The 24342-nt window shown below is 46.9% G+C and overlaps 1 protein-coding gene across 6 annotated transcripts in view; it reads right to left on the reverse strand.

Moving 5' to 3' along the window:
• Positions 1–24342, reverse strand: part of MYO1D (myosin ID) — a 356514-nt gene that overhangs the window by 316810 nt on the left and 15362 nt on the right. Inside the window, exon 1 of one of the 6 annotated variants that reach the window (XM_043536697.1) lies at positions 23569–23587. The exons of the other annotated variants lie outside the window; for them this stretch is intronic. The gene's annotated coding sequence lies outside the window, so the exon portion shown is untranslated. Of the gene's footprint in view, positions 1–23568; positions 23588–24342 lie in introns of those variants that run through there. 6 annotated transcript variants of the gene reach the window in all.

Consider the following 24342-nt stretch of genomic DNA (forward strand, 5'->3'; position numbering starts at 1 on the left):
AACATGTTTTGAATTACGAGAGGTTACAAGGACATTTTTGTGGTGAATTTGGACTTTCATTTGCAAAGAAAAACCTCAGTGCTAAGAAACCCTTTTAGAAAGAACATTTTTTCATCATTGCTGAACAATTTTCAGTGAAGGTTAATAGCTTCTGTCCCACTGAGCTGTTTACATCCAGCTTTAGGAGAATACCAGTGCTATTTCTGCCTTTGCGGGCAACAGGAAAATAAGTGTTAGTTGATCTTGACAGAACAAAGCACTTTTCTCTTCTCAATATTTTTTAAAATAAACTGAGACGAGTGAGCCTTCCACACAAGTCAGTGAAGACAATAAGATTTTTCTAAGTAAGCTGGGCCAAAACTGTGTGTGCGTTCATGCTACAATGTTCTAGGACCCTAACAAAATAAATTGTATCTAAAACTGCTTCATATCTCTTTGGTGGGTTCCTTCAGTCTTTACATCTAGATTCAAGAAGGAACAAATCTCAAACAAGCTAATGCAGACATTAGCTTTAAGATACTGTTTCCTAGCTTCAGAGGCTCATAACCTATCCATAAACTATTCATGATCTAGAAAGCCCAGTTAAAGTGTGTTTTGCTATGCATGAGGGACAAAGGTTGTCAGATCTAATCTGTCTCTGTAGAAAGAGATGACAATCTTTTGTTTTTATTTCTTGTAAAAAAATGGTTTTATTTAATCAAACAAAAAAACGTATTTTCACTTTATTTATATCACCGTAGTATCTAAAAGTGAAAAATCCAGATCCAAGCCCCATTTTTATTGAGATAAGGATAGCCACTATCAGCATTTCCATAAGCCAGATTTCACTGCGTCAGTATAGTACAGAGGAGTTCTCCAGTGAAGAAGGCTATGGTGACTGTACAATGGGAAGGGAAAGCGATTTATTAGTTACTGGAAGAGTGAAAGACTCCGCAGCTCCTATGTTTACAGGTTGTTACGGCATTATTCCTGGAGGAATTGTGTGTCACTGTGCGTGTGCAGAATTCATAACCCCGCAGATTTCTTTGTTTCCCCGCAGAAAAATAACTTCTAACAGGGAAGCCAAGGGAAGCCACAAGAGCGGTCACTAGCCCTGCCCTGGCAGCACAGGTAGGTCTGTTCAGGCACCTGGAGCAGCCAGTAGAGACATAAATCACTGCTGGGGCGGGGAGGGGGGAGGTCTGGAGTTGGGCAGTCGTACGTGAGAGAGAGAGAGAGAGAGAGAGAGAGAGAGAGAGAGAGAGAGAGAGACTGTCCCTGTCGTACGAGAGAGAGACACTGTCCCTCTCGCTCGCTATTGTGGCAGGCTCAACATGGAGGGGCAAGGCTTCGGGATGTTTCTGAGGAGGTAGGTATGGGGCAGGCTCTGTCTCCTCAAGCAGAGCAGAATGTAGCAGCCTACCCTGCTTAGTGAATTGTTCCCATTGTCTTTTTGAATTCCCCCAGGAGTATAAAACAGGTGTACAAGTTTTAAGGCTCCTTTACATTGCCAGTGGTGTAAAGGACACTATGGCCTTATAAATGCTTGTGGTGCTTTAGTGATTAGAACTGGTCTAAATTTTTGGACTGAAAAAATTTCTTATCAAAATATGCTCCATGAACTGTTTGCTACTGACCTTTCTGGAGAAGGTCAGTAGCCAATATAAATTGTACGTCTGATTCCCCAGCCCTCACTTGCTCTTCAGTTGCCTATGGTATAACACTGAGCATATGGCTGCATATATTTGTTGACCAATAACTAGAAATAAAGGTCAAAACTAGCTACATTACAATTAGGCAAGAGGGTTTGGGGATTTCCTCCAATGCTCCTCATTCCCATTCTCCATTTTTGTATTATAGTTTAAATAAATTACCTAAATAATTGAAATCAGCATGATTATATTGCGTTATTTTGACAAATAAAATATGAAGAATTTTAAAATATTGTGCGCAGAATTCCCCCAGCAGTAAGGCATGTAATTTCTCTCAACTGGTTAACAAACGGTTTTGTCCTGCTACTCAGAAATGTCACAGTAAATTGGATTGCTCAAGTTCTTTTAAAACTTCCAGGTTTTGAGTTCATTCTAACAGCTACAGATAGAACAGAAGAGTTACTGGTAAAGGCAATGCTAGCTTAGTAGCCAAAATAAGGCATGTTTACAGTATGAGACATGTATTAGAAATAAATCTTTGGGAAAACAGCTGAAACTTTATGCAAAACAAACCAACCATCTATCTCAGTTCACTGAAGATTAGCAATATCACCTTCAATATATCTACGGTATATAACTGAAAACAATTTTTTCATCATCAGAAATCTCAAAAATCCATCAAATAAGGGTGCTGAAATTTTAAAGCATTCAACAATTAATCCTGTATCTTTGTTTATGCACACTTTATACATGCAAATTTAAAACATTTCGTATGCATGTATGTGGCGACAAAGAGACAGAGATCATTTTTAAGACTCTTAGTTTAGGTGCATTCATCCAATATTATAAACTAAATCACTGTTGTATTATGGAAGCCACTGAGACATATTATAATGCTTTGACCCAAACATTTTACTTTGCAGTAAGATACAGCTACACTTGCAGAGACATCCACATAGGTAATCATAGTAACAAAAATATTTCAAATGGGGTGGGGGCAGAAAATGTATTACTATATGAAGCTATTATTCTTTATTTGTATTGCAGTAGCGCTTAGAATCATAGAATATCAGGGTTGGAAGGGACCTCAGGAGGTCATCTAGTCCAACCCCCTGCTCAAAGCAGGACCGATCCCCAATTAAATCATCCCAGCCAGGGCTTTGTCAAGCCTGACCTTAAAAACTTCTAAGGAAGGAGATTCCACCACCTCCCTAAGTAACGCATTCCAGTGCTTCACCACCCTCCTAATGAAAAAGTTTTTCCTAATATCCAACCTAAATCTCCCCCACTGCAACTTGAGACCATTACTCCTTGTCCTGTCATCCGCTACCACTGAGAATACTCTAGATCCATCCTCTTTGAAACCACCTTTCAGGTAGTTGAAAGCAGCTATCAAATCCCCCCTCAGTCTTCTGTAGACTAAACAATCCCAGTTCCCTCAGCCTCTCCTCGTAAGTCATGTGTTCCAGTCCCCTGATCATTTGTGTTGCCCTCCACTGGACTCTCTCCAATTTTTCCACATCCTTCTTGTAGTGTGGGGCCCAAAACTGGACACAGTACTCCAGATGAGGCCTCACCAATGTCGAATAGAGGGGAACGATCACGTCCCTCGATCTGCTGGCAATGCCCCTACTTATACAGCCCAAAATGCCATTGGCCTTCTTGGCAACAAGGGCACACTGTTGACTCATATCCAGCTTCTCGTCCACTGTAACCCGTAGGTCCTTCTCTGCCGAACTGCTGCCTAGCCATTCGGTCCCTAGTCTGTAGCGATGCATGGGATTCTTCTGTCCTAAGTGCAGGACTCTGCACTTGTCCTTGTTGAACTTCATCAGATTTCTTTTGGCCCAATCCTCTAATTTGTCTAGGTCCCTCTGTATCCTATCCCTACCCTCCAGCGTATCTACCACTCCTCCCAGTTTAGTGTCATTTGCAAACTTGCTGAGGGTGCAATCCACACCATCCTCCAGATCATTAATGAAGATATTGAACAAAACCGGCCCCAGGACTGACCCTTGGGGCACTCCGCTTGATACTGGCTGCCAACTAGACATGGAGCCATTGATCACTACCCGTTGAGCCCGACAATCTAGCCAGCTTTCTATCCACCTTACAGTCCATTCATCCAGCCCATACTTCTTTAACTTGCTGGCAAGAATACTGTGGGAGACTGTGTCAAAAGCTTTTCTAAAGTCAAGGAACAACACGTCCACTGCTTTCCCTTCATCCACAGAACCAGTTATCTCGTCATAGAAGGCAATTAGATTAGTCAGGCATGACTTGCCCTTGGTGAATCCATGCTGACTGTTCCTGATCACTTTCCTCTCCTCTAAGTGCTTCAGAATTGATTCCTTGAGGACCTGCTCCATGATTTTTCCGGGGACTGAGGTGAGGCTGACTGGCCTGTAGTTCCCAGGATCCTCCTTCTTCCCTTTTTTAAAGATGGCCACTACATTAGCCTTTTTCCAGTTGTCTGGGACTTCCCCGGATCACCATGAGTTTGTCCATTATCTTTGAAATGGCTCTGCAATCACATCCGCCAATTCCTTTAGCACTCTTGGATGCAACGCATCCCACCCCATGGACTTGTGCACATCCAGCTTTTCTAAATAGTCCCCAACCACTTCTTTCTCCACAGAGGGCTGGTCACCTCCTCCCCAGGCTGCGCTGCCCAGTGCAGTAGTCTGGGAGCTGACCTTGTTCGTGAAGACAGAGGCAAAAAACACATTGAGTACATTAGCTTTTTCCACATCCTCTGCCACTAGGTTGCCTCCCTCATTCAGTAAGGGGCCCACACTTTCCTTGACTTTCTTCTTGTTGCCAACATACTTGAAGAAACCCTTCTTGTTACTCTTAACATCTCTTGCTAGCTGCAACTCCAGGTGTGATTTGGCCTTCCTGATTTCACTCCTGCATGCCCGAGCAATATTTTTATACTCATCCCTGGTCATTTGTCCAATCTTCCACTTCTTGTAAGCTTCTTTTTTGTGTTTAAGATCAGCAAGGATTTCACTGTTAAGCCAAGCTGGCCGCCTGCCATATTTACTATTCTTTCTACACATCGGGATGGTTTGTCCCTGTAACCTCAATAAGGATTCCTTAAAATACAGCCAGCTCTCCTGGACTCCTTTCCCCCTCATGTCATTCTCCCAGGGGATCTTGCCCATCAGTTCCCTGAGGGAGTCAAAGTCTGCTTTTCTGAAGTCCAGGGTCCGTATTCTGCTGCTCTCCTTTCTTCCTTGTGTCAGGATGCTGAACTCGACCATCTCATGGTCACTGCCTCCCAGGTTCCCATCCACTTTTGCTTCCCCTACTAATTCTTCCCGGTTTGTGAGCAGCAGGTCAAGAAGAGCTCTGCCCCTAGTGGTTCCTACAGCACTTGCACCAGGAAATTGTCCCCTATATTTTCCAAAAACTTCCTGGACTGTCTGTGCACCGCTGTATTGCTCTCCCAGCAGATATCAGGGTGATTGAAGTCTCCCATGAGAACCAGGGCATGCGATCTAGTAGCTTCTGAGAATCTAAGGTCCCACTGTGCTAGGCACTGAACAAAAGATATAAAGTTCTTCTGGGCATAGGCTAAGTGTAAAATGAGAGACAACAGGTGAATACAGACAGATGGGGAGCACGAGGAAGCAATGAAAATACTGATCAGCACGATAAGGAGTAGTCACCGTACACTAACCGCCTAACCACTGTCAAGTTTTTGTAACCCTCAGATGAGGAGAGGTTTAAAGTTGGATTTAAAGGAGGACGGTGCAGTTGCTTTGTTGATGTTTATGGGGAGCCCCTTCCATGCGAGAGGGACAGCACTAGAGAAAGTGCAAAAGTGCTTGTTAGAAAGTTACAAATGGACAATCAAGATGGACATTTTTCAGAACAGAGGAAGTATTTTACATCAATGAACTTAGAAGAAGGGAAAGGAGGAGAGGCAGGGGAGTTAAGGATGGGCGTTTTAGTATGGAAGAGACTAAGGCATCCTTGTATTGGGAGGGAAAGGTACCTGACGGGAGGGAAGGAGATGGGATGGCGTCACTGGGATGGCAAAGGAAGAGCAGAAGAGAGTCTGTGACAGGAAGAAGGGGAGGGAGGATGGAAGGGGGAGGTCACACTGGATCTTGTCTGTTATCTCTTTGTGAAAGTCAGTAACATTTCTGTGAAGAGGGGGTGGGAAAGCTGAAGCTGGCAACACGTGTCTGCGGTGGGTACGGGATTCAATCTGTCTGGAAAAGTAAAGCCACTTAGCTAGAGAAATGGTAGAACTGGAAAAGAGAACGAACTTGTAATGGAAGTCAGCATGGTCTGAATTTCCAAAGATGCTCCGCTGCACAAGAGCAGAAAGTGGATTTTGAGGGTGAACCAGGGTTGAAGATTGACAAGGCAGACCATGTGATGGGAGAGGAGCAGAGACATCAAGGGTGGAGGACACTGAAGCATGGAGAGAATCAGCCACTCTGGTCAATGGAAAAAAGGGAAAATATGTCAGGGAGGAGAGGGCTGAGCGCAGAAGAGAAGTTTTCAGCATTGATGGACTAAGTCACAGAAGGGCCAGGTGACTGGGTGTAACGGAGTCACTGGACGATGCTCTGGAACTACTCCATACGAAGCAAGGACTTCAGGAAAGCCTCCTCTCTGTGAGCAGACTGTCTGCAGGGCAAGAAGCTTACACAGCTTCAACCTTCCTGGGTCTGACCTCGGAGCATTCAGCACCCCCTTCTCGCTGCGGGAAGCACACGGTGTGAGTCCGCACAGGCAAGGCTCCTGGGGAAGCCAGTGGGCCCTGCACCCCAATTCCGCAGTCAGACATGACTCTCAGCCAGCCAGTAAAACAGAAAATTTATTAGACGACAGGAACACAGTCCAAAACAGAGCTTGTAGGTACAGAAACTGGACTCCTAAGTCAGGTCCACCTTGAGGCCAGGAAGGTCTGGGCCTCCCTCTCTTTCCCCAGCCAGCTCCAAACTGTAACTGTAGCCCCTCCTCTCGCCTTTGTCTTCTTTCCCGGGCCAGGAGGTCACCTGATCTCTTTGTTCCCCAACACCTTCAGTTGGCACCTTTGCAGAGGAGGGGCCCAAGCCATCAGTTGCCAGGAGACAGGGCGCTGACCATTCTCTGTGCAGACCGCATCACACTGGCCCTCTAGGACTCTGCAACAATCACACACCCTTATCCCATCACCTAGATACTGAAGAACTGTACAGGGGAAACTAAGGCACCCACACAGTATTCAGAGAAAGCATTAAGAACATTCCCACTTTGTCACACTGGGCGTGGGGAAAGGAGCAGATAGGCAACGCTAAAAGACGAGCGGATGATCAGAAAGAGGAACTTAGCGACAGAGAAATCAGTGCTTGGTAAAGACCAGGTCACATAAACAGCCTTTTGCTGAGCAGGAAAATTGATCCAGGGTTGCAAGTTAAATTAATAGATTTCAAAGCCAGAAGGGACAACTGTTGCCATCATCTAGCCTGATCTCCTATATAACATAGGCCACACACTTATAATTCCTAGGGCACATCTTTTAGAAAAAACACTCAATCTTGATTTAAAGTGTGTCACAGGTGGAGAATCCACCATAATTAAGGCTACATTTTAGTCATGGGTATTTTTAGTAAAAGTCATGGACAGTAAACAAAAATTCACATGGACAGGTCATGAGCTGACTTGTACTATATACCCCTAAATCTTGTGTGATCAGGGCTCAGGGGTACTGCGGGTGCTCAGAATGGCGGCCTGGGAGCCCGCTGGTGCTGGGGGGGTTAGCGGGCTCATTATCCAGCTCCGCATGGCTCCCCGGAAACGGTGACATGTCCCTCCCTCAGCTCCTAGGCGGAGGTGCAGCCAGGTGGCTCTGTGTGCTGCCTGCACCCACAGGCTCCTTCTGGCTTCTGCGGTTCCCGGCCAATGGAAGCTGCCAAGCCGGTGTTCGGGGTGGAAGCAACGCATGGAGACCCACTGGCTGCGCCTCCGCCTAGGAGCTGAGGGAGGGACATGTCACCGCTTCCGGGGAGCGCCCCCCCCGAAGTAAGTGCTGCCTGGAACCCTCACCCCCACCCACGAGCCCCCTCTCACACCCAAACTCCTGCTACTGGGGGGTGAAGGTGGGGGGAAGCGGGCGATGGCCCAAGACTTCTCCAGCAGCAGCTGGTGCAGCTGGCTCAGGGCTGCCAGAGCTACTCAGGTGGCCCCCGGACCAGCTGCTGCAGAAATCACTGAGGCCCCAGAAAGCCACACAATCCGTGACTTCAGTGACCTCCATGACAAGCTCGCAGCTTTAACCACAGCCCTTGTTAAGTTGTCCCAATGGTTAATTACTCACTGTTAAAAATGTACATCTTGTTTCCAGTCTGAATAACCAATGGATTGTGTTATACTTTTCTCTACTAGATTAAAAAGCTATCAAATATTTATTCCCCATGTAGGTAATTACAGACTAATCAAGTCACCCATTAACCTTCTCTGTTAAGTTAAACAGAGACACTCAAGGAATTCAATTATAAGGCATATTTTTTAATCCCTTACTCATTCTCATGGCTCTTCTCTGAATGCTCTCCAATTTATCAACATCCTTCTGGAATTGCGGACACCAGAACTGGACACAGGATTCTAGCCGTGGTCGCAACAGTGCCAAATACAGAGGTAAAATAACTTCTCTACTCCTATTTGAGATTCCCCTATTTATACATCCATGGATTAAGCCCTTTCAGCCACAGCCAAACATGGGAGCTCTCATTCAACTATTTATCCAACACGATCCCAAATCTTTTTCAGAGTTACTGCTTCTCAGAATAGAGTCTCCCATTTTATAAGTATGAGGATGTGAAGGACAGACAAGGATTAGAGCAATGAGATTCCAAGTTTATTCACGTTTCCATCTCAGTGATTGAATATAAAAAAGGACTTACTTGTAGGTATAGCAGAAGAAATGAGCCTTAAGAAAGGATGTATAGGGGGAGGCTACCATACTGGATTAGCACAAAATAACCCTGTGATTACAGAAATATTTTTCTGCGTGGGATTTATCTTTCATGTCTCATTGAACAATTTACAGAAGAGTCACTCCCTAATTTGTTGCTTGCTGTCTACTATTTAATTTTGTTCTTTGCCCTCTCTTGAAAGTAGACATCACATACATGGCTATGCATCAGCTACCAGGAGGCTTGAGATGGGGGACAGTTAGCACTAATATGTTAAGAATTTAAAACTACAAGCTATTCCTTAAGTGACAGTGTAATTTAGAAAATAACCTTTATGTTATACAACTCCCTCATGTTACAAGCATTAGAACACTTCATCAATCACCACCTCACTCATGCTTCTATAAACAAACTACTGCAAAATTTTACGCTCAGAAAAAAAGAGGTATTCATGAAATGGAGAGGCAAGACAGATGTATGGAAGATTCAGTGAGGTTCCCCTTAAGCTAAGCATGCACTCACTCAGGCAAGTTTTACTTTAAACATCTTCTCATTTAATGGTTTGTTCATGCTGATTTTGCAGAGAGATGCTCAAAACCCACCTGTCACAGCTATCAATTTCCAAAAACTAAGCTAAAATAAACTTCCCAGGAAGATTTAAAAAAATCAGACTTTAATACTCCTATTTGCTACTTGTCCAATAGACATTTCCTTTTAAAGTGAGATTTATGCCCCTTTCCACTAGCACAGATCCAGTTGGAACCTGCCCAAGCTCATAAGCCACATTTTGACTGACTGGAAGGAGTTTTCATTCCATTCATTCCAAATGCTGACACAAGACAGTTCTTCAGAAACTGGATTATTCTAAGGAAGCTAAAAGATACTGATAAAACTTAATCACTAGGAGCCTGAGGAGGGAAAAGGAGGAGTGGCAGCAGGCATACCTCTCCAGGAGGAAGAAATGCCTATACCAGCACCCTTTCAGCCCTTCAAAATTGTATATAAGCAACACACCATTCCACATTGCAAGCAAACAAGCATTCAAATCCCCACTTACAATTAGATTATAATAGTCTATAGGTAAGAAAAGAAAAGCTTGTTCTTAAAGTATGAATATTTGTTACTGAATGCACAAATAAATGCAGTGGTAGCTTGTGTATTATGTCGTCCTCTATAGGGGTATAAAAAGGATATTTTAATGTCTCCTGAAGGCCAGAGGATCTCATTTTTCCCCACTTTACCCCTTCAACATGGAAGTCAGAGCCATCATTCTTTTAAGAACATAAGAACAGCCATACTGAGTCAGACCAAAGGTCCATCTAGCCCAGTATCCAGTCTTCTGACAGTGGACAATGCCAGGTGCCCCAGAGGGAATGAACAGAACAGGTAATCATCAAGTGATCCATCCCCTGTCGCCCATTCCCAGCTTCCTAGCCTCTGGAACACTAGGAACACCATCCCTGCCCATCCTGGCTAATAGCCATTGATGGACCTATACGCCATGAATTTATCTAGTTCTTTTTTGAACCCTGTTATAGTCTTCATCTTCGCAACATCCTCTGGCAAGGAGTTCCAAAGGTTGACTGTACGTTGTGTGTTTTTGGCTAAAAAGAAGATGGGCGCTAAAAAGAGACCTACCACTCAGTGTAAAATACAATATGTGCACTCACTATAAAGAAGGTTTATTCTAGAGAAGTCAACAGGTGAACAAGTTTCCAGTATGTCAAGTGTAAGGATAAAGAATGTCACGTACACGTTTTAAACTTTAAAAAGTACGAGGGCCCAAACTACTGCTAAGGCTGTTTTTCTAACACAGCGTGAATAAAGAAGCATCCAATTCTCTGAAGGCAGGAAGGGACAAGATCATTGAAATCAGATTCTTGGTTTCATTCAGGCCCATAGAAGGCAGAAGAGCTAAGGGCATCACCCTCCGGATCTAGAGGACACCACATTGAAGGAAACAACAGAGCAGTTCTTCAGATCTAACTGATCACTCTGCACTGATATCTGCTTGGATCCATGGCTCCAACAGTATTTTCAGGACATCACCTCCAACCTCTGGAAATGATGCTTATTCCTTCCTTTCAGGGTAGCCAGCCGTGGAATGCAAGCATCTTCTAAACCCTCCATTCTTACAGCTTGTTGGATCCAAGAGTGCTTCAACAAGGATCTTGGGCTTGATAGACCAGCAGTTTGAAACCTTTTTTCATTTGCAGATCCCTACAGAATTTTGAATGGAGGTGTGTGTGACGTTGCACTCTATATGATTTTATGGAAATATGCTAATGAGTGTGAATATAATGTAACTGAAATATGCTTCATGCAAAAGGTCTCTTGTAAGGTATCATTACAAAGCTTATAATCTACAGAGTATGGTCATCCCATTTGTATAAATTTATCACTCTTCTATCTGAAACTAGAAATATGAAATATAACTCTGAAGTCCTATTGTAGTTATGCAAATGTGTGGGCCACACATTATGCAAAGTGTGGTTTGTATTCTTGATGGCTCCCATCAACCAGGACAATTCACTGTCGATGGCTCTGTTTGCTTGCAGGCCTTCTTGTGAGTCAGGCTGGGAGGAATGAGGGCTTGGAGTCTTACAGTGCCATGTGATCACGTCACCTGATCTAGAATCCATCTTTAACCTGCTGCTTTTCCATTTAGAAGGAGGGGTGGGAACCCAGAGAGAAACAAAGGATTCCCGCCTTGTGCAAAAGATATATAAGGGAGTGGAACAGAACAAAGGGGGCTGCAATCATGAGAAATCCCCTAGCTACCACCTGAGCTGGAACAAGGGCTGTACCGGGGCAAGGATTGTGCCCGGACTAGGAAGGTGTCCAGACTGTGATAGAAGCTTATTGGAACATCTCTGAGGGTGAGATTTCATCTGTAATCACTTTCTTACTGTATTAGATTTAGACTTGCATGTTTTATTTTGCTTGGTAATTCACTTTGTTCTGTTATTACTTGGAACCACTTAAATCCTACTTTCTGTATTTAATAAAATCATGTTTTACTTATTAATTATCCCAAAACATGTATTAATACCTGGGGGAGGGGGGGCAAACAGCTGTGCATATCTCTATCAGTGTTACAGAGGGCAAACAATTTATGAGTTTACGCTGTATAAGCTTTATACAGGATAAAACTGATTTGGGGTTTGGACCTCATTGGAAGCTGGGTACCTGAGTGTTGGAGACAGGAACACTTCTTAAGTTGTTTTCAGTTAAGCCTGCAGCTTTTGGGGGACGTTGTTCAGACCTGGGTTTGGGTTTGTAGCAGTCTAGTGTGTCTGGCTCAAACAGGCAAGGTTCTGGAGTCCCAAGCTGGCAGGGAAAACGGGTTAGAAGTAGTCTCAGCACATCAGTTGGCAGTGCCCAAGGGGTTTCTGTGATCCAACCCGTCACAGTGTGGATCGCTTTGGAAATCTTAGACATAGTCTGCAGAGTCCCATGGGTCCACGGACCACAGGTTGAAAACTACTATTCTCTGGTAACAAAAGGCTTTTTTGGACCCCTTAGTCTGCAGACCAGAGATTGAAAACCATTGTGATAGACTATTTAGGCTTAGAGTCCCTCAGCTCCAATACAGCCTAGATGCAGAGTGGGTCAGTTTGAAGTACTCTGCACCAAGAAGGAGAAAACATCCTTGGCCTGAGCCTTCAACGCTTCATCCAGGAGGAGAAGCAAGAGTGTGTTCTCACTGGAGACAGGCCCAAGTAGTATAGCATATATACAGACCACCTCCTCGAGCAGTGCCCTTCAGACATCTTATTTCTGCATTCGAAGCCCAATATTGGTCTTGATCAGCCACAACCTCAGCCTACATCACACGGACACAGTCAAAATAGCAATATAGTCTGTCTCCCCCTGCACAGACAAGCTTTACCCTTAGGACAGTAAGTTCAACAGTGCCTGAGAAGCAAATTGTTGATCACAGTCTTTATCCTGGCACTGTAGGTGATCTTTTAGATATGCTGGGCCCAGGTCACTGAGCACCCTGAAGACGAGAAACAAAACCTTGAACTTGATTCAATAATCTACGGGAAGCCAGTATAGAGAGCAGATAAGTCTGATGTACTCGTGGTGATCCATGTTGACAAAGAAGTAGCGCTACAAATTCTGCACTACTTGGAATTTCATAAGGGCTGGTGGCTTCATGCCCAGATCATGCTCATGCTTCACTCTCAGGATCAACATTAATTACTACACTGCTGATCATTTCTGCAGATTGAATGAAACAGACCAGACAGGAATTGAGAGTTGCTGCAAGGAGACAGGCAGGAAAGAGGGAGAGAAAAAGGAAAGGAGAATGAGGTAGAAAGACAATGTAACAATAATGACTGGTTTCAGAGTAGCAGCGGTGTAAGTCTGTATTCGCAAAAAGAAAAGAAGTACTTGTGGCACCTTAGAGACTAACAAATTTATTTGCACATAAGCTTTCGTGAGCTACAGTTGGCACTGAAGTGAGCTGTAGCTCACGAAAGCTTATGCTCAAATAAATTTGTTAGTCTCTAAGGTGCCACAAGTACTCCTTTTCTTTTTAATGTAACAATAAGGTACTGAATAAACAATATCTAAAAGTTTATTTACTACATAACAGGCAGGTTCTCACCCTTGATTTCTCTGGGAATCTCCTGGCAATATCAGTGGGCGATCACTGTGGATTGAGAGAATATCTGGTCCTAAAATGTAAAACCAGGCCCACAGGGCATGAACATAGAATTTAGCCCTCTGCACAAAATGATTTGGACACCCCTGCCACAGACACTTGGATATAAATAAAATGATTGTATGATGGGTCCAAGGCAGGCTAGCCAAACCAATAATTGTTTATTCTAGTTTTAACTAAGTTTCTAAAATACACTATTAAAACGATCAACTAAAAATAAACAAAGCACAAAGCTGGCTCTGACCTATTGCCTTCAGCAGAGGAAAGGAACCAAAAACAGGCAGAGTAGCAATCCTTTGTATACTTTTACACCAGTGTTTGTGTCTGCAAGGAATCCTATACATAGGCCAAGAGACCACTGCTTTTAGATCATTCCAATCCCTATTGGAAGTACACACACACACACACCCCCATCAAGAGCAAGAATACATAGAGAGAGTACTCAAAGGGCAAGCCAGATTTTTTTCTGGATTCCAGTAACACAGAGACAAATTAATTTTAACCAATTTTACCAGTCTTTCAGAAAACAAGCAAAATCAACATCAGTTCAGAACCAGTGCCTTAATTTAGCACATCTTTGTAACAGTGATGTCCTTGCACTACTACAAGTTGCTAGCACTCAGTAAAAAAACAACAACCCTGTGTATAGCTAATAGACTCTGCCCTGGCCTACACTAGAAAATTACTACATCGCTCAGGGGTGTGAATAATCCATACCCCTGAGCGATGTAATTATACTGACCTAACCAGTGTGGACAGTGCTATGTCAGCAGGAGAGCTTCTCCCACCAACACAGCTACTGTGGAGCTATGCCGACAGGAGAGCTCTCCCCGATCAGCATGGAACGTCTTCACCAGACATGGTGCAGCTGCACTGATGTAGGGCTTCTAGTGTAGACTAGCCCTGAGTGTTGCTTTAAGAAATTAGAAATCAGCATTTGAGCAGACAACTTACAAAAAATCACAGTAAGTGCAAACTAAACTGAAGAGCTTGAAAGCAGCCCCATACCTGATGTTATATACCTGTTCTCACACTTAACTGCTGTTGTCCTTCCTTTTAGTATACTAAAAGTGTCAGACATCAATACAACTGAACAGCAGCTAAACTAGATCTCAAATACCAATTTACTATTAAGGTGATTTAGTATGAATTTACTATTTTTATACCAAAAAAGGATAATGCTAGCTCAAAGTTTGCCTGTAATTGAAATAACCCAAAAGGTTTTAAGCTGATCCTTTCAGCCAACAGTGGCAAATTACACCCCATGTGCCCTACAAGAAAACACTTAAAACACAGAATTGTATTACAGACACATCACTGAGCAACTGGAAAGGCCCTTTGCAAACAAGGTCTGTGAACTCAAGTACCTGGCTAGGAGCAACAAAACAAATGTAAATTAGCACTCTGTGAAGAGCACCATCCCCCGATTCCTGGACATCACTTTATTCAGATCTTTCACCTCTCTGAAGCTAATGTATGCTATCACCGTGAGAGACATGAGGTGCACTGATTACTTTCTTTCTGACAACGGGGAAAATAGTAGTCCATCACAACAGGACAAGTAGTTCATCAGTGAGTAGTAGGTAGTATAGTTGTAAACATGCCAGTCCCAGGATATTAGAGAGACAAGGTGGGTGAAGTAATATCTGCTGTCATAGGACAAGAGGAGTTTAGTGTTACAGATTATTGTAAATAAACCATAAATCCCGTCTCTCTCTTCAGTCCATGCTTTTTGGTGTCTAGAAGAGTAATGAAATTAAGCCCCCATCCAGAGCCATCCCTAGCTATTGGGGGGGAGGGGGAGAAGGCCTCCGCGGGGGGCAGGCTTGGGGGGCAAGGGGGAACCGCCCCCCAGCACTCACCAGCAGCACGCACTTCCCGCCGCAGGTGAGTGCAGGCCCAGCCCTGCTGCAGTCCTCAGGGGAGTGAGTGGGGGCGGGGCAGAGGCTTTGGGGAAGGGGTGGAGTGGGAGCAAAGCAGGGGTGAGAAGAGGTGAGTCTGGGGCGGAGCAGGGGCAGGGGCCATGAGGAAGAGGTGGGGCGGGGGCTGGAGTAGCACGCAGCTGCACAGGGCACCAGGAAATTTGATGCCCCAAATTTCCTGGTGCCCTATGCAGCTGCGTACTTTGCGTATGGGTAGGGATGGCCCTGCTCCCAGCTCATCTCTTGCAAGTGTTGTACAGGTCTCCATTCCTCAAAGAAAACCTGCACAACTGTAGAAGTGTTAAACGGGCCACTCTACCTTGAATAGTCCCACACAATATGTGCTAACTCTGTATGCTAAACTATCTGTTCCACCGTACATTCTGCTGTGACGTTGGGAGTACCTTTCCCAGACCTGAAGAGCTCTGTGAAGCTCAAAAGCTTGTCTCTCTCGCCAACAGAAGTTGGTCCAATAAAACATATTACCTCACCCACCTTGCATCACTGAGGCCATGTCTACACTAGCAAGCTTACAGTGTCACATCTGTACTGATGTAGCTGCTCTGTGCCGACAGGAAGAGAGCTCTCCTGTTGACATAATAAAACCATCTCAAAGAGCAACGGTAGTTATGTTAGTGGGAGAAGCTCTCTTGCCAACAGAGCAGTGTGCACACTACCACTTATGCCAGCGAAATTTGTGTGTCATTCAGGGAGGTGTTTTTTTCACACGTGATCCGGTTGGAGAGCCGCTGAGTGGAGGCCAACCGACTTCTCATGCACACAGCTGAGGCGATGAACAGTTGCGAGGACTTTCTGAACAGCTTGGTCCACTCGAGGTAGAAACCCAGAGCCCATCACACATCAAGCGTGTGGAGACGGCGCTCCTCACTGGACGGGTGGGGCTTGAGGCAGAGAACCGGCAGAAAAATGTCCTAATCCATGCGATAGGCGGAGACCACCTTCAGGAGGAGCGCAGGGTGTGGGTGTCCTTATGAAAAAACTGTGTATGGAGGCTCGGAGGTCAGGGCCCTGAGCTCCGAGACCCACCTGGCCAACATGATCGCAACCAGGAAGGCCACCTTCCATGAGAGGTGGGACCAGGAGCACATGGCTCGTGGTTCAAACGGGGGCCCCGTGAGATAGGCCAATACCAGGTTCAGGTCCCACTGTGGGACTGAGGGCCTAGCATATGGAAAAAGACAGTCCAACCCCTTGAGGAACTGCCCAGTCATAGCATGGGAGAATACCGTGAGACCCTGCACCAAAGGATGGAAGGCTGATATAGCCGCCAGGTGCACCTTGACTGATGGGAGCGCCAGGCCCTGAGCTCTAAGGTGGAGAAGGTAGTCAAGGATAAGCTGGATCGGGACAGCCACCGGGGAAACACCCCGTTCATCCGCCCATCTGGAGAACCAGGACCACTTTGCCAAGTAGGCACAGAGAGTGGAGGGCCGCCTACTTTCTAGGAGGATGCGCTGAACCCCTTCTGAACACGTCCTTTCCTCCCTACCTAACCATTGAGCAACCATGCCGTGAGGTGGAGAGCCACTAGGTTGGGGTGGAGAAGGCGGCCCCGGTCCTGGGAGAGCAGGTCCACGCGGAACAGCAACAGCCATGGCGGAGCAACCGCCAGGCCCATGAGGGTCCCATACCAATATTGCCTGGGCCATGCCAGGGCAATCAGTAGGACCCGGGCCTTTCCCGTCTTTACTTTTTCCACAACCTTGCTGATCAGTGGGAATGGGGGGAAGGCATAGAGAAACTGGCCTGACCAGGACAGGAGGAAAGCACGGAGATAGCACCCCTTCCCAGTCCCCCCCGGAGCAGAACCGGGAACAGCGCCGGTTCTGCCGAGTCACGAACAGGTCCACCTGGGGAGTCCCCCACACTTGGAAAAGACTGTGAGCCACTTCCGGGTTGAGAGACCACTCGTGCTGAGAGAAGTCCCTGCTCAAGCAATCCGCCCGCGCGTTCCAGGCACCCGGTAGATGTAAGGCCTTTAGGCAGATGTCGTGGGCTATACAGAAATCCCACAGCCTGAGGGCTTCGCTGCAGAGGGCAGAGGAGTGGGCTCCGCCTTGCCTGTTGATACAGAACATCAAGGCCATGTTGTCCGTGAGGACCCTGACCACCCTGTCCTCCAGGTGCGAGCAGAAGGCCACGCATGCCAGCCATACCGTCCGGAGTTCCTTGACTTCTATGTGTAGGGTCAGATCTTGAGCCAACCACAGACCTTGGGTCTGAATGTTCCCCACATGGGCCCCCCAACCCAGGTTCGATGCATCGGACACCAGTTCCAGCGACAAGGCCCTGTCCCTGAATGGGACCCCTTGGAGCATGTTGCTTGGGGCAGACCACCACTGTACGGAGGCAATCACCAAGTCGGCTATGGTGAGGACTTTGTCCATCCTGTCCCTGGCCTGGGAGAACTCCAAGGCCAACCAGAGGTGGAGGGGCCTCATCTGGAGTCTGGTGTGACGGACCACATACGTGCATGCCGACATGTGACCCAAGAGCTGGAGGCACACTCTGGCTGTTGTCACCGGGAACCTCGTGACCGTGTCAATGAGCCCCTTCAGGGTCTCGAACCTCTCCGGTGGGAGGGAGGCTCTGGCCAACGAGGCATTCAGGAGCACCCCGATAAACTCTAAGCATTGAACCGGAACTAACGTGGACTTGGTGTTCATAGAATATCAGGGTTGGAAGGGACTTCAGGAGGTCATCTAGTCCAACCCCCTGCTCAAAGCAGGGCCAATCCCCAATTTCTGCCCCAGATCCCTAAATGGCCCCCTCAAGGATTGAACTCACAACCCTGGGTTTAGCAGGCCAATGCTCAAACCACTGAGCTATTCCTTCCCCTTCATCCACTTCATAGTCCATTATAGTCCACCTTACAGTCCATTCATCCAGCCCATACTACTACTTTAACTTGCTGGCAAGAATACTGTGGGAGACCGTATCTAAAGCTTTGCTAAAGTCAAGGAACAACACTTCCACTGCTTTCCCCTCATCCACAGAGCCAGTTATCTTGTCATTGAAGGCAATCAGGTTAGTCAGGCATGACTTGCCCTTGGTGAATTCATGCTGACTGTTCCTGATCACTTTCCTCTCCTCTAAGCGCTTCAGAATTGATTCCTTGAGGACCTGCTCCATGATTTTTCCAGGGACTGAGGTGAGGCTGACTGGCCTGTAGTTCCCCAGAGCCTCCTCCTTCCCTTTTTTAAAGATGGGCACTACATTAGCTTTTTTCCAGTCGTCCGGGACTTCCCCCGATCGCCGTGAGTTTTCAAAGATAATGGCCAATGGCTCTGCAATCACATTCGCCAACTCCTTTAGCACTCTCGGATGCAGTGCATCCGGTCCCATGGACTTGTGCTCATCCAGCTTTTCTAAATAGTCCTGAACTACTACTTTCTCTACAGTGGGCTGGTCACCTCCTCCCCATGCTGTGCTGCCCAGTGCAGTAGTCTGGGAGCTGACCTTGTTCGTGAAGACAGAGGCAAAAAAAGCACTGAGTACATTAGCTTTTTCCACATCCTCTGTCACTGGTTTACCTCCCTCATTCAGTAAGGGGCCCACACTTTCCTTGACTTTCTTCAGGTATGTTAGCAACAAGAAGAAACCTTTCTTGTTACTCTTAACATCTGTTGCTAGCTGCAACTCCAAGTGTGATTTGGCCTTCCTGATTTCACTCCTGCATGCCTGACAAATACTTTTATACTCCTCCCTGGTCATTTGTCCAATCTTCCACTCCTTGTAAGCTTCTTTTTTGTGTTTAAGATCAGCAAGGATTTCACTGTTAAGCCAAGCTGGTCGCCTGCCATATTTACTATTCTTTCTACACATCGGGATGGTTTGTCCCTGTAACCTCAATAAGGATTCTTTAAAATACAGCCAGCTCTCCTGGACTTCTTTCCTCCTCATGTTATTCTCCCAGAGGATCCTGCCCATCCGTTCCCTGAGGGAGTCAAAGTCTGCTTTTCTGAAGTCCAGGGTCCGTATTCTCCTTCCTTGTGTCAGGATGCTGAACTCAACCATCTCATGGTCACTGCCTCCCAGGTTCCCATCCACTTTTGCTTCCCCTATTAATTCTTCCCAGTTTGTGAGCACAGGTCAAGAAGAGCTCTGCCCCTAGTTGGTTCCTCCAGCACTTGCACCAGGAAATATTTACCAACAGGCCCAAAGCGGTGCATGTGGATAGGAGGAGCGTCACATGATCCCTCACCTGCAACCGGGAGCTGCCCTTGACCAGCCAATCATCCAGATAGGGACAAATCCGGACCCTCTCCCACCCAGCACCTGAGGTAGGCCGCTACCACCGACATACATTTTGTAAATACTCTGGGAGCAGTGGATAGGCCAAACGGGAGGATCATAAATTGGTAGTGATTCTGCCCCACCACAAAATGGAGGAAGCGTCTGTGCCCCTCAGTATATGAATGTGGAAGTACACGTCCTGCAGATCGAGGGCAGCATACCAGTCCCCAGGATCCAGGGAGGGGATAATGGAGGCCAGGGAGACCATGCAGAACTTGAGCTGCACCATGTACTGGTTCAGACCTCGCAGGTCCAGGACAGCCCTGAGCCTGCCTTTGGGATAATGAAATAGTAGAAGCAGAACCCCTTGCCTTTGAACTTCCCAGGCACCGCTTCCACGGCTCCTAGGCCCAGGAGCCGCCCCACCTCCCGCTTGAGCAGAGCTTCGTGAGAGGGTTCCCTCAGGAGGGACGGGGGATGGTTGGGTGGGGGGGAAGTAAACTGGAGGGTGTAGCCCTAGTAGATTGTGTTGAGGACCCACTGGTCCGAGGTCAGCCGCGACCACTCCGGGAGGAATGCACACAACTGATTGGAGAAGGGGAGCTTTATTGAAGGTGGATCCCTGATGAGGGCTGGCAGGGCGCCCCTGAGCATTCCGTCAAAAACGCCTTAGAATCATAGAATATCAGGGTTGGAAGGGACCCCAGAAGGTCATCTAGTCCAACCCTCTGCTCGAAGCAGGACCAATTCCCAGTTAAATCATCCCAGCCAGGGCTTTGCCAAGCCTGACCTTAAAAACCTCTAAGGAAGGAGATTCTACCACCTCCCTAGGTTACGCATTCCAGTGTTTCACCACCCTCTTAGTGAAAAAGTTTTTCCTAATATCCAATCTAAACCTCCCCCATTGCAACTTGAGACCATTACTCCTCGTTCTGTCATCTGCTACCATTGAGAACAGTCTAGAGCCATCCTCTTTGGAACCCCCTTTCAGGTAGTTGAAAGCAGCTATCAAATCCCCCCTCATTCTTCTCTTCTGCAGACTAAACAATCCCAGCTCCCTCAGCCTCTCCTCATAAGTCATGTGCTCTAGACCCCTAATCATTTTTGTTGCCCTTCGCTGGACTCTCTCCAATTTATCCACATCCTTCCTGTAGTGTGGGGCCCAAAACTGGACACAGTACTCCAGATGAGGCCTCACCAGTGTCGAATAGAGGGGAACAATCACGTCCCTCGATCTGCTCGCTATGCCCCTACTTATACATCCCAAAATGCCATTGGCCTTCTTGGCTACAAGGGCACACTGCTGACTCATATCCAGCTTCTCGTCCACTGTCACCCCTAGGTCCTTTTCCGCAGAACTGCTGTCTAGCCATTCGGTCCCTAGTCTGTAGCGGTGCATTGGATTCTTCCATCTTAAGTGCAGGACCCTGCACTTATCCTTATTGAACCTCATCAGATTTCTTTTGGCCCAATCCTCCAATTTGTCTAGGTCCCTCTGTATCCTATCCCTGCCCTCCAGCGTATCTACCACTCCTCCCAGTTTAGTATCATCCGCAAATTTGCTGAGAGTGCAATCCACACCATCCTCCAGATCATTTATGAAGATATTGAACAAAACCGGCCCCAGGACCGACCCCTGGGGCACTCCACTTGACACCGGCTGCCAACTAGACATGGAGCCATTGATCACTACCCGTTGAGCCCGACAATCTAGCCAGCTTTCTACCCACCTTATAGTGCATTCATCCAGCCTATACTTCCTTAACTTGCTGACAAGAATACTGTGGGAGACCGTGTCAAAAGCTTTGCTAAAGTCAAGAAACAATACATCCACTGCTTTCCCTTCATCCACAGAACCAGTAATCTCATCATAAAAGGCGATTAGATTAGTCAGGCATGACCTTCCCTTGGTGAATCCATGCTGACTGTTCCTGATCACTTTCCTCTCATGTAAGTGCTTCAGGATTGATTCTTTGAGGACCTGCTCCATGATTTTTCCAGGGACTGAGGTGAGGCTGACTGGTCTGTAGTTCCCAGGATCCTCCTTCTTCCCTTTTTTAAAGATTGGCACTACATTAGCCTTTTTCCAGTCATCCGGGACTTCCCCCGTTCGCCACGAGTTTTCAAAGATAATGGCCAAGGGCTCTGCAATCACAGCCGCCAATTCCTTCAGCACTCTCGGATGCAACTCGTCCGGCCCCATGGACTTGTGCACGTCCAGCTTTTCTAAACAGTCCCTAACCACCTCTATCTCCACAGAGGGCTGGCCATCTCTTCCCCATTTTGTGATGCCCAGCGCAGCAGTCTGGGAGCTGAACTTGTTAGTGAAAACAGAGGCAAAAAAAGCACTGAGTACATTAGCTTTTTCCACATCCTCTGTCACTAGGTTGCCTCCCTCATTCAGTAAGGGGCCCACACTTTCCTTGGCTTTCTTCTTGTTGCCAACATACCTGAAGAAACCCTTCTTGTTACTCTTGACATCTCTTGCTAGCTGCAGCTCCAGGTGCGATTTGGCCCTCCTGATTTCATTCCTACATGCCCGAGCAATATTTTTATACTCTTCCCTGGTCATATGTCCAACCTTCCACTTCTTGTAAGCTTCTTTTTTATGTTTAAGATCCGCTAGGATTTCACCATTAAGCCAAGCTGGTCGCCTGCCATATTTACTATTCTTTCGACTCATCGGGATGGTTTGTCCCTGTAACCTCAACAGGGATTCCTTGAAATACAGCCAGCTCTCCTGGACTCCCTTCCCCTTCATGTTAGTCCCCCAGGGGATCCTGGCCATCTGTTCCCTGAGGGAGTCGAAGTCTGCTTTCCTGAAGTCCAGGGTCCGTATCCTGCTGCTTACCTTTCTTCCCTGCGTCAGGAGCCTGAACTCAACCAACTCATGGTCACTGCCTCCCAGATTCCCATCCACTTTTGCTTCCCCCACTAATTCTACCCGGTTTGTGAGCAGCAGGTCAAGAAAAGCGCCCCCCCCTAGTTGGCTCCCCTAGCACTTGCGCCAGGAAATTGTCCCCTACGCTTTCCAAAAACTTCCTGGATTGTCTATGCACCGCTGTATTGCTCTCCCAGCAGATATCAGGAAAATTAAAGTCACCCATGAGAATCAGGGCATGCGATCTAGTAGCTTCCGTGAGTCGCCGGAAGAAAGCCTCATCCACCTCATCCCCCTGGTCCGGTGGTCTATAGCAGACTCCCACCACTACATCACTCTTGTTGCACACATTTCTAAACTTAATCCAGAGACACTCAGGTTTTTCCACAGTTTCGTACCGGAGCAGTCATACTGCTCCCTTACATACAGTGCTACTCCCCCACCTTTTCTGCCCTGCCTGTCCTTCCTGAACAGTTTATAACCATCTATGACTGTACTCCAGTCATGTGAGTTATCCCACCAAGTCTCTGTTATTCCAATCACGTCATAGTTCCTTGACATCACCAGGACCTCCAGTTCTCCCTGCTTGTTTCCAAGGCTTTGTGCATTTGTATATAAGCACTTGAGATAACCTGTTGATCGCCCCTCATTCCCAGTATGAGGCAGGAGCCCTCCCCTCACAGACATTCCTGCCTGTGCTTCCTCCCAGTATCCCGCTTTTTACACCTTGGAGTACCCATGTTGGGAAGCAGAGCGAGACTGCCTCTGAGGGCGCCTTTTATAGTCCCGTGACTTCTTATAGGCAGCCTCATATTTCAGGTGGGTGGCCTGAGCACGAGTCTGCTGTGGCTTGAACTTAGATTTAGCCAGAGCATAGAGACCCAGAGTCTGGAGGGTAATGCAGGAGTCCTTCATGCCATGCAGCCTTGTATCCGTTTGTTCCGCAAACAGAGCTTTGGCATCAAACGGGATATCCTGCATGGCAGTCTGCGCCTCACTGATAGCCCGGAGAGCTGGAGCCATGACGCCCTTCTCATGGGCACCACAGAGGAGCTTCCAGCACTGGTGCACGTGGCAAGCACGCACACCTATTGTGGAATACACGAGCAATCACTCGAAGAAGTACAGTTTTCTCTTATTTACGCGCTTTCAAGTTTTTGGATTGGTGGACCGTGTCCTGATGCAACATTTTCTGCTATTAAACAAGTTTTTTGTCTGTTAACTTCCTAGTCTTTTTATACAGGTTTGGTGTACCTAGGTGGGTAGCTAGAGGAGTTGCACCTACCTGAGAATTAGAGGAAGAAACTGGCTGCTGAGGCTGCTCCTGGGTGGACTAACCAGCTGAATGTTATATTGTCACTGCAAAATACAGCAGGTTACCCACTTGATGCATTTTTTTTTTCATCTAGTCTGACAGTGTTGCCTAGTGCAGAGAGCACTGGACTGGGACTCAGGAGACGCGGCTTCTATTCCCAGCTTGGCCACTAGCTTGCTGGGGGACTTTGGGCAAGTCACTTCACCTCCTTGTATCTCAGTTTCTCCTTCTTCAAGAGGTTACTCGTGCGGGAATTCTGCCCCCAAAATAATAAAAATTCTGCATACATTTTAAAATTCTGCAAATATTATTTATCAAAATAACACTATGTAATCATGCCAGTTTCAATTATTTTGGTACTTTATTTCAAAATGCCAAAAAAATAGCAAGTATGTTTAACAATATAGAGACAAAAAATTTCCCCCAGGAGTTAAATACCTATGACAACCCAGTTCCTCTTTCTCTGCCCTCTCCCAGAGCCCAGTTGGGTGGTGAGGGGAGGGCAGACACCCACAATCCCTCCCCCAGACCCCAGTCACGGACCCCCCAAGCCAATACACCCAAACCTGCTACCCCTCAGAGCCCAGCCGTGGGGCCCTCCCTAACCCAGATACCTGTGCCCGCTCCCCCTCCCAGAGCCCAGCCATGCCCCCCTGCCGAGACAGCCGCCCGTCTACCCCTCTGAGCCCAGGAATCCAGAGGGAGAAACAGCCTGTTGCTGGGTCCCAGGATTGTGTGGAGTTT

The sequence above is a fragment of the Chelonia mydas genome, chromosome 27 (genome assembly GCF_015237465.2).
Source record: "Chelonia mydas isolate rCheMyd1 chromosome 27, rCheMyd1.pri.v2, whole genome shotgun sequence".
Taxonomy (NCBI): Eukaryota; Metazoa; Chordata; order Testudines; family Cheloniidae; genus Chelonia; species Chelonia mydas.